Source organism: Neomonachus schauinslandi, chromosome 7, assembly GCF_002201575.2.
Source record: "Neomonachus schauinslandi chromosome 7, ASM220157v2, whole genome shotgun sequence".
Classification (NCBI taxonomy): Eukaryota; Metazoa; Chordata; class Mammalia; order Carnivora; family Phocidae; genus Neomonachus; species Neomonachus schauinslandi.
The window spans coordinates 122405121-122414102 of NC_058409.1; positions in this window are offsets into that span (position 1 = coordinate 122405121).

The following is an 8982-nucleotide window of genomic DNA, read 5'->3' on the forward strand; positions in this document are numbered from 1 at the left end:
ACTTTCCTGAGGACAGGAACTACATCTCATTTATTTATCTTTGTTTCTCTCAGGTTTGGTGCTCATGGAGTAGGCACTCAGCAATTATTTTTTTGACTTGAATTCCCCTCTAGTTGCTCATGGAAGTCCACGACAATCCCTCCTCTCCGACTGTCTTCCTTTCGCACCTCTCCCACTCCCCACACTTCACTATCAACCTACAGTTTCCTGAGCTCAGAGATAACTCAGTGAATAAGACTTTCTGCCCTGCTGGCCATGTCCTATATCTGCGCTGTCCAACGTGGTAGCCACTAGCCACGTGGGGCTACTGAATACTCAAAATGTGGCTAGTGTAATGGAAGAACTGAATTTTTAATTTCACTTAATTTTAAATAAAATCAGCTAATTAATTTAAATAATGGACTTAAATAAATTATTTAAATTAATTTAAATTAAAGTAGCCACTACCGTACTGGATAGCACAGTTCTCTAAACATGGAACAAACTCCTCAATCCGAAGCTCAGACTGGAGAACAGGTTTTTGCAAGAATTCTGCAGAAGTGCATTCTTGAGTCCAGAAGTGAGGGCTGATGGAAAGCTGTACAATTCATTTCCAGGCAGGTCAGTGCTCATGTTTGTTCTTGGGTTGTCTTGAGGAGGTCATCATGCAATCAATCCATGGACTACATGTGGAGACACCGTCTGTTGTATAGAGGGTGGCAGCTCCATTGAAATAGTGCTCATGTCTATAGGATAAAATGGGGGAGATGTCTAAGTGGCCTGTTATTGAATTGCCCTAAAATCCTTCAAAGGCATTCAGACACTAACTGGAAAAAATTCTTTTTTCCTCCTCTTCATTTCTGTCAAATTTAATTTTTTTGTTTTCTTTTCCTGGAACTCAAGTAGCTGTCAAGCATGTATTGCTGGGAGCCAAATCTGCCATTTTATCTTCGTCAGTTGAAGAACTTTGATTTTTATTTCTAAGGGTAATGCATTTCCACTTAGAGGACAGCTAAGTGAAAATGCACTCCTGAAACAAGATTTGTTCTGCCGGCTTCTTTCAATTTGTAAAAAGGACAAAAATCTCACCAGCCTCACTCTGTAATAATGCCCTGAAATTACTTAGCATCATCTTCCACCTACTTTCCTTATCTCTATTATCTCATACGTGTGGCAGGGAAGAAGAAAATGAACACTTTTTGAATTTAGTGTTGTGTATCTGTGTATTGCCAAAGCTAATTGTTGTAAACAAGTTGTCTTATCACTGATTAAAATGATCAGTGCCTAAGAGTATAAAAGAAACAATAGTTGAGTTTCACAAGTCTTTCTCATAACAGAATCCCATACTTAACTCTTTCATGTGCTGATACTGATTTCTAAGACACAAGTCTTGAGTTAAGCCATGATTATCCTTCAAAATATAAAGATGAAAGGCACATTCATTAATGAAATTTTTTGAGGTTCCTCCATGATCTATCCAGTTAGGAAAAGGGGTATTTTTTTTTTTTCAAAATCCTCATTTGCAGAGAGGGAAACTGAAATCACCAATCACTTAGGGATTTTTGCTTTTTCAATCCAACTCGGTATGAGCAATGTTGAATATTCACATAACTTTTAAGTCTCCTAAATCCCAGCACCATCTTCAGAGCACAGAAGGCATTCTTCTTGAGGTTAGCCATTTGCTTCCAACACAGACCTGATGTCTACTGCTTATATATTTGATGTTAACAATGGTTAATGTAAAAGCAGAAAGAGATTTTCATTGCCATCACAAAGTGGGTCAAGTAGAAAAAGAAGGATAGGATGACCTCATTCTTGCCCTGTGACCAACATTTTCTTTTCTCTGGGTTCTTCCTCTTCACCTCACCCTTCATCCCTATCATGGGCAGACTCATCATGCCAATGCTATTGCTGGGTAGCTCTAGTTCACTGTCACCCAAGAGGGTCTCCTGGAGGGCCTACTATGTTCCAGGCCCTTTTCAGAGCTGATCTTCAATCCTCATGTCAACCCTGAGAGCAGGTGGTGTTTCCATTTCACACACAAGGAAACTGAAGCTTAGTGAGGTGCAATGAGTTGTCTGTGATCCAGCTGATAAAAGGTGACAAAGGCTAGCTCAGAAGTCCTGTCCTTTGATCCTAAAGCACCATACCATCCTGCTTTACTGTAGAGAATAAAGGTTTGTTTCATGGATGTGGAGCCTCGGCTTCATGGAGCTTCTAAGTACCATTGTGTTAGAGAGGAAGAGCCTTAAACTGGAAAACCCCTCACGGGAGGACACCTGGTCTTGATGTCTATGATGGGCTGAGTCATGGTCACCCAAGGAGGTCCATGTCCAATCCCTGGACCCTATGAACATGTCACCTGACATGGGAAAAGGAACTTTGTTAACGATCTTGAGATGAGGAAATTATGCTGGATTGTCTGGGTAGACCCAGTATAATCACAAGTATCCTTCCAGGAGGGAAGCAAGATAAGAGTGAGCAGCGGGAGATATGCCAATGGAAGTAAGAGGTTGGAGGGATGCCAGGAAGGGGCCACCAGCCAGGGAATGCAGATGGCATCTAGAAACTGAAAAAGGCAAGAACATAGATTCTGTCCAGCAGCCTCCAGAAGGAATGCAGTCCAGTTAACACCTTGATTTTAGATTTCTCATCTCTAGAACTGTAAGAGAATAAATTTGTATTGTTTTAAGCCACTAAGTTTATGGTAAGTTGTTGCAGCAGCAAGAGGAAAATAATACAGCTTGTTAACAAAGAGAAAACAACCACCCAAGGATTGGGTTGGCCGACTGCTGTTCCCATTCATTGGAGCCAATGATTCCTCCCTACCCACACTTTTTTTCTGTGTAACACCCTGGTGGGGGGACCTCTTATATCAAAAGTATCATGAAGTTCTCAATTTTAAAAAAAGTAATTGAATTGTTTTTGTGTTGTATATGTTTGTTTATATTATATATATACATATATATATAATATATGTATACAAATATATACACACCAAACCAACTGCACTGCTGAAAGACCCAGAAGGTAGTACAAAATTAAGAGTTTGGTTTCTGTGATTTCATGAAGGAAAATAGTGTCTTCCACAATATCATATACCTTACAAAACAGAACACAGTGCCAGGCTGGGAGGAGCTTACAATGATAGGTAACTGACAAGCAAGGGTGTTAGAGATAGAATATCACAAATTCCATAAACATTGTGAATGCCTGATTCAGGGAAATTATATTCCATCTAGAGTAAAACCACCTTTCAGCTATACTGGTTCTTGACCCAGGGAAGGTTCTTCTCAAGGAACATTTAGAAATGTGTGAGGGCATTTTTGGTTGCCACAGCAACGGGGATGGGAGGGTGGGAGATGGGGAGGGGTGGTGGAGAAGGTCAAGGGGTGGGGGAACAACCAACAGTGTCAGGAATCCAGGATGCCCGATGCCCATGGTTCTCAGGGCAGTCCCTGATGAATTGTCTCACCGAAAATGACAATAACATGTCACTGGAGAGATTCTGAAAGAGGAAGAGGATAGTACTCAAACAGGTGTTAACAGTGGTCATTTGGAATTCATCAAGTTAAAGATGATGCCATTGAATTGAGAACTTGTTTAGTCTCAGTTCTACTGTGCCTTCAGACACTGGACAGCAAACACACTGAGAGTCACCTGGGCTTTCTCTATTTATCTTTCTTGTGCTTGTGCTACTGTGCAGTCTCAAAGGCTGGACCAGACTCCGTTACCCACTTGGCCATGATCACTACCCCCATCATCAACTACCTGGTGAGAGAGTATCTTCTGCAGGCAGAGACTGCTCTGCCTTTGAACTCACAAGTAGTTTGGGAGGCTGGAACTACATGGAAGTCTAAAGGAGAAGTGTGGTTAGGACCGAAGACTCTAGAATCGCATCATCTTACTGGAATTCCAACTTCACCATTGGTTAGTTTTGTGACCTCAGGCAAGTTATTTGACCTCTCATCTGTAGCATGGGAGTAATGATAATAATTATCTGCAGAGTTTTAATAAAGATTAGATGAGACCATCTATGTAAAGAGCTCAGCACATAATAGGCACTCACTATGTGTTAGCTATTGTTATAAGGGAGGCAAAGAGCCAAATTTAGCTGAAAGGTTAACAGTATGCTTGCTGGACCCACACTGTTGAATTAAAAACATTAGTTCCGGGGGATGCCTGGGTGGCTCAGTTGGTTAAGTGCCTGACTTTTGATTTTGGCTCAGGTCATGATCTCAGGGTCATGAGATTGAGCCCTGCATTGAGCTCAGCAGGGAGTCTGCTTGAGGGTTCTTTCTCCCTCTCCCTCTGCCCCTCCCCCCTCTCCAAACAAGCAAGCAAGCAAGCAAGCAAGCAAACAAACAAAAAAGTTAGTCCCAAGCTTGTGGCCTTGGGAAACCTATTAAACTCACCACACTTCATTTTCCTCATCAGTAAAATGGGGGATAATAGTCTCCATTTCAGAGGGCTGGCAGGACTTGATTTTAACCATGTAAATCTCTTAGAACAATGCCTAGCACAAGGTAAGCTCTTCGCTATTCTTTTAATATAGTAAGGCAGGCAAGCAATGATAGGAAGGAAATAGGAATCTAGATTTTATAGGACAATTAGTGAGTGCCTTATATAAAATGATGAAAGGGGCAAGAGAACAAATTTTTTTGAATTCTTAATAGGTACCTGGAACTTAACATCAAAGGGGTTGTTTTGAGCATTGAATAAAATAAGACACCCCCATGCCCGCTGTGGGGGGGTTGTTTTCTTATCCCAATTTTGCAGCTGAGGCTTACAGTTTTACCCAGAATCTCGTGATGGGCGATGGACCCTTGGTTATGTTTGCCTCTAAGTCCCTGTTGTTTCCCTCCTCCCTGCTGTGTCCAGCTACAAGAAGGGAGGTGATGCAGGTACGTGTGTGTGGGTGTGTGTGTGTGGGGGGGGGCACGTGAGGAATTAATTCAGCTGCAGTTAGGAGTGCTACCTGGTTCCCAGGTTAATGCTTTCAAGTTCAAGATACTACAGTGCCAACCTCTTGATGACCACCAGATGTCAGTGCTAACAAGGAATTTCTGCCTTCGTTCTGTGTCCAGAGCTAAGTGCCAGAGTAGACTTAATTTATCATTTGGCAAGAAGCACCATCAGATACGGCTCTCTAAAAGAAATTTAACCTGGTTGTGGATTCCATCTTCAAATTTATCCATGTGTTGAGAGACTTTGGAGGGCTGGGTCAGAGGAACGTATATTAGCAGAGCCCAGAACTGAATTTGGAATATGGGTAGTGGTAGAACACTTGGACATTTAAGATGAAAGTCCAAATCATCACTTCCTAAGGAAAAATTTATATTTGGAAAATAAAAGTTCCTTGAGGGTGGTCAGTTGTGGAAACCAAAAGGCACTTAAAACCTTGAGTTCATGAAGTAAAAAGTTATTGATTAGTTATTGATCAGCAAAGTCTTAGAAATGTAGCTTTAATCTTTTAAATCATGAAATGTAATTTATGCAGGATGCAAGCCTATATATGCACACGATTAAAATAAAAATTTCCTGAAACAGCATAATGTGTAAGGTACTCTGATATTTTCTATTCTATTCTGTTCTTTCATTAAAAAATGCTAGTTGGGACCCACCAAACTGATGACCCACAGTTTGAAAAACAGTGACCTAGGAGATTATCCCACAGCATGTTTCAGATGAAGCCCTGCTTGATCAGAGTTAATTTCTAGGGTTAGAGTACTCTAAGGGAGAAAGCCACTGCTTTGGATATGGACCCAGACTCCAACTGCAACTTTGCTTTAAGTTACACATTTGCTGGAGCACCTGGGCGGCTCAGTCGGTTAAGCCTCTGACTCTTGATTTCAGCTCAGGTCATGATCTTGGCTCAGGTCATGATCTCAGGGTTGTGAGCTAAAGCCTCGTGACGGGCTCCACACTGGGCATGGAGCCTGCTTAAGATTCTTTCTCTTCCTCTCCTTCTGCCCGTCCCCACCATCCTCCACTAAAAAAAAAAAAAAAAAAAAAAGTTATTTATTTGCTGAAAGCTCACCTTTCTCCTATATAAAATGGATGTAATAATGCTGTCTCACAAGACTGTTGTGAGGTGCCTGGTACACAACAGGTTTCCAACATATGCCTTCCCCTTCTGTACTTGAAGGGTTTTACATTCTATGTGGTTAGAGAACTTTATGGTTAAACTAAATGAGGGCATTCTGCTGTGAGCGGGGATTAATGCTAAGAGCAGTGAGTTAGGGATAGAGTAATCCTGAGCACAGGCATAATTGCATTCAGAGGCAGAATGAGCGGAACCTCTTGGGGGCTTGGGGAGAGGAAGACATGTCCACTTTACAGGGATTCGTTCACTGGAATTCCTCTGTCTGACCCTCTCCTAGTACTGATTACGTGGATATTGTTAATGATTTTCCCTGCTAGGAACTGTGCTTGGCTGGTAAACGGTAGTTGCCCAAAATATTGCTGAATTACTGCACAATTATGGATGAGCATGGGACTACGGGGTCAGACACATCATCTGGAGAATTTTAGCCATGAACCCCTGTGACGTACTGAGGGAGGAGCTGAAAAGACTGAATTTTTAATTTTCAAGGTAACAGACAGTAATCACTAGGGTACTCTGATTTGTTTAATAATGGAGCTGCTTAGATAGGTTTTTTTTGGTCTGCGACAGCCTCATAGATACGTTACCTGAGGAAGAGACCCAGAACCCCTGGCATAAGAATCCTTATCACCACCACTGGGCACCTGGGTGGCTCAGTTGGTTAAGCGACTGCCTTCGGCTCAGGTCATGATCCTGGAGTCTTGGGATCGAGTCCCGCATCGGGCTCCCTGCTCAGTGGCGTGTCTGCTTCTTCCTCTGACCCTCCCCCCTCTCATGCTCTCTCTCTCTCTCAAATAAGTATAAAAAACCTTAAAAAAAAAGAGAGAATCCATATCACCACTGGCATTGTTTTCTTGTGATGTAATTCTCTCTCTCCTCCCCCATGAGATTGTAAATTCCTTGAATCTGTTTTATGCTAATGCCTGTTGTTTTGTGAGGAGCTGCTCCATGTACGCATGCTCACCTACCCTTGCAGCTACCATAGCAAGGTAGATGTTGGTATATCTCCGTTTTACAGATGACAGGAATGACGCTCAGAGAGGGGGTAAAACTTTCCCAAGGTCACACGATTAGAAACTAACAGAGCCAGGATTCCAGCTCACCTCTGTAAAGCCAGAGGTGTGGCCCGTCTCCATAGCACTCACGGCACCTCCCTTCTTTGTGGCCTCAATATGCTTGCACTCGATACATACGTATTGACGGTTGGTGAGTTGATAGACCCAGGACTTTGTGGGCTGATTCCCTGCAGACAAGCGGGAGCCTGAATTGCCAAGTCCAGGCTGGAAAAGAACATTCCAGGATCCTGAGCCTGGCCTGTGGGGGGCATTGCTTCAGCGCACAGAGAAAGACAGCGATTGCATGCAATCAAGGGAGAGCAGAGGATTAAAGAGAAGGAGGGCAGGGATGTGGACAAATCGTCTGGGCCTTGGGAACAGAGCCCCAGACTCCCGCGGATTGCTGCCTGGATGGGAAGGAGCAGAGAACGATGCTCCTGGCTCCCACAACAGGTTTGTGTTACAACCCAATCCTGTTTGGCCCCACTCGATTCCAGCTAGAGAGCATTTTCCCAGACTCATGAAACTTTAGAGCTGGAAAGGACTTTGGAGATTATTTGCTGCCATCCTGTGGCAGGATCCTTCTCTCCCTCTCTCTCTCTCTCCAGCTAAAGCCAGACTACACGCACTGTGTGAAACAAACATAATAGTAACAGTCAGTACTACTAACTAACAGTAGCCACAGGTGGATAGTAAAAGTACTTTATAATTGCTACAGCATGGATGCCAAGTAATCAGAAGCGACACAGCAGTGAACAGTGGGGGTCAGGCTGTCCTGCCGCACTGAGTTTTCGGCCCCAGAAATTGCTACAGTGTATCAAGCACATGTATGTGCTAGGCGTCAGCTAAGTATTACCTAATTAAATAACCCATAAAACTCCACGATGCCGATGATGCTTCACCAGAGAAGAGACATGGGGTTTAGAGAAGCGGTAGTACTGTCCCGAGGAGACACGATACATAAGTGGAGGAGTGTGGTTTGAACTGGGAGCTCCTGAGGGCAAAGCTCCCGCTCAGGCTTAGCCACCGGCGGGTGGCTCGCTGTCTCAGCACAGAGCTGTGGCAAGGCAGGAGCCAGGTGGCATCTGTGTGGAGTCCGAGAGTTTGAGACAGGTGGGTAGGGGAGTCTTTTCTGTTCTGCTTGGAACAACTCCTTGATGTTTCCCACAAACGCCTCTGAGAGATGGTATGGCCATCCTGGTCTCTGATTTCCCTCAGGGCAGGAAACACCTAGTCAACGGTGACCTCTTTCCTATGTCAGGGTTTTTCCTTGATTTTGTGGGGGAGGTGGGGGGAGTAGATTTGAAAAACATTTCCATTATTTTTACTTCAAGTCTTCTCTCCACTTCAAGAGGGCTCTTGCCTGAAGGAAATGTCTGGACTCAATCCAGGCTGACCGCCCCAGGGCTAGAAGCCATGAGGTGGGTTCCTTGATGGTCTCCCAGCTCTAGAACTCCTCAGCTTTTTCTCCAAGCACGGTTCCTTAGTCTTTTTCCCATGGGGTGTCATGGGGCCTCTAAAGCACAGTGAAGAGGTTCAGTGTGACTTGGGGCAAGTCACAACCTCATGAGAGAGACAAATGGGGGAAAAAGAGGGGAAAATGGAAAGAAAATATAGGCCAGACATATAGGCCCAAAGTAGTTGTAATTTCATAAATCAATAAATCTCAGAGAGAGAAATAAGGATTTCTTAAGTAGAAGTAAAAAAATTAGGCTTTGAAGAGACACTGGAGAAGTCCATCAAATGATAAAGAACCCCAGTGAGGATTTCCCTGCTCCTGGGCTTCATTTTTCTGTAATAATAATAATAATAATAATAATAATAATAATAATAATAATAATA